Genomic DNA, 3882 nt, shown 5'->3' on the forward strand with positions numbered 1-3882 from the left:
AGAAGAAGAAGAAGAAGAAGAAGAAGAAGAAGAAGAAGAAGAAGAAGAAGAAGAAGAAGAAGAAGAAGAACTTCATTGTAAGACAAATATGCAAAGATCCTAAAACTCTCCTTTGTGTATACCTAAATGACTGTGCCTGCTTCTACACAGTACTAGTTGGCTCTGGAGAAGAGGCTAAATTGTTACCTTTTATATTTGGTCTTCAGTGTGGGTACACCGTGAGTATTTTTGTGTTCTAGAAATTGAGTCGTAACTTAGAGAGTACTTGTGTACTTAAAGATGCTAAAATGTGTTTTCCGTAGCTGGTGAAGAATGCAGAACTCCAAGCTTGGCAGTCTGGCTAGGTCCTGCCAGGCTCTCCTCTCTTTTGGGATTTTAGACAGAGCATTTAATCTTTCTGACCCTGTATTTACTGATCTTTAAATGGATTGGTCTAAAACCATTTCTGGGCCCAGGTTAATTAGTGTGTAAAGTGGAATACTGAGTGACCTTCCTCTAAATATGCGGTTTCTGCTTTAGCAAGAACACTGGATCATGTTACTGTAGCCCTTGAGTCTATTTTCACTGTCTCTGTTTTCCATTTTCTGCGTAAGCTATCTTTGTTAAGGCTCCTTCCTTTACTCTCTTTCTTTGTTCAAGATATGCCTTATACTTTTGCCTGCATCTTGCTTTCTTTTCTGTAACTGTGACCTTCCCCTAACCGGAGTGTGTTCGCTTAAACAAATCAGGGGCTGCACAGATGGCTTGATGTTAAGAGGCCCTCGGCTCTTTCAGAGGACCCCAATTTTCTTCCAGACACCCGTGTCAGGCGGCCCACCACTGTCTAGAGCTCCAGCTCCAAGGGATTTGATACCCTCTCCTGGCCACTGTGTGCAGGTGCACACATGTGGCGCACGCGCGCGCGCGCACACACACACACACACACACACATATATAAACAATAAAAATAAAATTTTGTGTGGTCCCCTCCCTAGACAAAGCACTGCAGGCCACTAATGACTGCCGAGAGAGGGAGAAGTAGCCTTCTCCAGGGATGAGTCCCTAACTGGTTATCCAAGACAAGGCAGTGAGCGCTAAAACCATATAAACACAAACAGCAGCAGCAACACATACTCAGCAGGTTGTATTTGTATATTTGTACATGTATATATGTGTATATATAATGTATATAACAACAATAAACAATTATCAATTTGAGAGTGGATGGGGGCAAGGTAGGAATTGGAGGGAGGGGACCCAAGAGAGGAAGGGAGAAAGCATTGAAACTCAATTTTAACTAAAAATGTACAAAATTTTAAAAAGTCCAGATAATAACAACAAATCTTTAGAAAAGCAAAATTATACTTAAATTGGTGAGCAAAGTTGGACAAGCCTTTAATTCCCAGCGCTGTGGAAGCTGAGGCAAGAGACACCTAGATTTAAGTTTGCGGCCAATCTGTACATAGTCACTGTGTCATGGTGAGTTTGGGGACAGCCTTTGCTACACAGAGAGACCTGTTCTCCAAAAACAGACAGACAAAAACAACAGCAGCAGCAGCAGCAGCAGCAACAACAACAACAACAACCAAAACATCTAGGGGTTGATGGAGGGAAAGTGCCCTGCCAGTGCCCTGTTGAGGAGCCACCACCCGAGAAGCCCGTTCCTCCCAAGCGGGCAGAGGCTGACTGTGTGGACTGTGGAGCCAGCAGCCTGGGTTGGCCTCTGCCGTGGTCCTTTCAGACGTTGTATGCACTCGGATCTGCTTCCTTACCCGCAAAGTGGAAGCAAGAGCGTCATCCAGTGAGGCTTCTGCAGACCCTCACAGGACAGGGGTGGTTTTGGTGCAGGTGAAGATGGAGCTGGAGCGAGGGAGTGGCTTCGGGCAGAGGATGGTGTGCTAGTTCTGGGTCCTCTGAAACAGCACCCTGAGCCCCACCATCTGATGTTTCTCGTCGTGTTCTTACCCTGGGCTGTACATATTGCGACAAACTCTGAAGAAGGACATTAGCATATTTGTGGGTGATGCTCTTTTCATTTAATTTGAAGCTACCTAGTGCAAACTTTTTTCCCGAATCACTTTTTGATTTGTTTTCTACCATGCTCTCAACCGGCATGCCATAATTATTATGCTCTAAGATATTAAAGGGGAAAAAAGGCCCTGGAACAGTCCTTTTATCTATCATTTTATCTATCATTCCATTTGAAAAGCAGCACACACAAAAATTGTTCTTAGCAAATGTTAATTGATGAAAACATTTCCGTACTAACATCCGAGGAAAGCAATATGTTCTCGGCTCTTTCAAAGCACAGAAAAATCTAGCCACTCACAAGAAAGCCGGTTATTTATTGCTGCACGACGTCTGAAAATCTTTGTTTTTCCACCAAAGCTCTTTCATTCTCTATCAAAGCAAGTTTTGAAAGATGCCCCCCCCCCGCCCCCAACACACACTGCTTTTTTTTTTTCATAAGGGAAAGCCAGCTGAATTATTTAGTAAAGTTCTAAATGAGCACAAAGATTACTTTACACTTCAATATTTAAACCCATGAGGGTTTTAAGGGCAGTATTTGTACAGTTCTGAAGAATGAGTAGAACAAGACACACCCAAAAGTAAAGCACAGGAAAAGATTGTCAATGGTATACTAAGTTCTTTAGGATTTGTGGAATTATAATGTTGCGCAGACCTGCAACATGGGAGATAATTCTGGGTGAATCAATGAGTAGTTTATTTTTGTCAGACTCTCTCAGATGGAAAAGAAATTAAACCCTACTGCTAAAGGGTCAGTTAGTACAGAGACTTTATCAGATCTTAAATATTCTCTTAGAACTGTAAAAATAAATCCCACATTTCAATAAATGTAGAAATTAAAATTCCCAGGCTCTAAGATGTCACACTGCAAAGAATTTTGTCTTAAAAAAAAACTAGATCTGCATATGTTTTTATTCAAATATAAATGTAAGGGAAAGATGCATAATAAGAGTAAAAACAAGACTTAGCAGAGGCAACCTGCTGTAATGTACTGCTCAACCAATTAGTTAGAGAAATGTCTATATTTTATTTATGTATTTACTTTTGGTATTTTGAGATAGCGCTAGCCCTGGCTGCCCTTGAGTTCTCTCTGTAGACCAGGTTGGCGTGCAAGTTAGTGATCCTCCTGCCTCTGCCTCCGGAGTGCTGGGATTACAGGCGTGTGCCATCATTATGCTCTGGCAAGTATCCTTTATATTAAAAGTTTTGGCGTGCTGCTGCTCAGTTAAGAAATGCTATTGCAGCCTGTCCTGAGACCAAGAGGTTCCTTTCACGCTGACGGCCAATTTAGAGTTTTCATCTTCACATTGGTGCACTGGCAGCTCTAGACATCCAAACCCCATTCCCAAAGCCCCAGAAGAGCCCTGTTGTCTCCCTGGTGTGTGCAAACACAGGACTGACTGCCTGTGATCTGCTCCCTGCTCCCTGGGGCTATACTAGAACCTCAAGATTTTGTTTTGGAGGAGAGGAGGGTAAGGGATTAAAGAGTATTATAAATAGACATTAGACATGTTTGGAAATCCCAGTATTTTGTTAATTAATAAAACCCAGTATTTGTGCAATTAATATACACAAATGTAAAATTATTTTGCTTGGGTTCTCTATGATGTCAGTGAACTCTATTCACACAGTCTAGATGGGCAGTTCTCGTCAGATGTGTTGTACTTCTAAGATTCTTTATTCCTCTAAAGGGTGATAGAACTGACTAATGTAATTATCTGGGCCTGACCTGAAATGTCCTCTTTGAACTTCTAAATAATTGAGTAATACAGAAAGGATATTAGGCTAGTCAAATTTTCTATTCTTCCAGAGTCCCTTTTTGTAATTTTTTGTTGCTGTTGGTTTTTTTTTTTTTTTTTTTTTGTTTTTTTGTGT

The 3882-nt window shown here is 41.4% G+C and overlaps 2 protein-coding genes across 4 annotated transcripts in view; both read left to right on the forward strand.

Moving 5' to 3' along the window:
- Positions 1-3882, forward strand: part of Ccdc148 (coiled-coil domain containing 148) — a 231765-nt gene that overhangs the window by 12544 nt on the left and 215339 nt on the right. The gene's annotated exons all lie outside the window — the stretch shown is intronic.
- Positions 1-3882, forward strand: part of LOC126489683 (gem-associated protein 8-like) — a 64021-nt gene that overhangs the window by 12536 nt on the left and 47603 nt on the right. The gene's annotated exons all lie outside the window — the stretch shown is intronic.

The sequence above is a fragment of the Alexandromys fortis genome, unplaced genomic scaffold, assembly GCF_014885135.2.
Source record: "Alexandromys fortis isolate MF-2015 unplaced genomic scaffold, M_Fortis_MF-2015_v1.1 scaffold_8_9099976_23576923, whole genome shotgun sequence".
In the NCBI taxonomy this organism is placed as follows: Eukaryota; Metazoa; Chordata; class Mammalia; order Rodentia; family Cricetidae; genus Alexandromys; species Alexandromys fortis.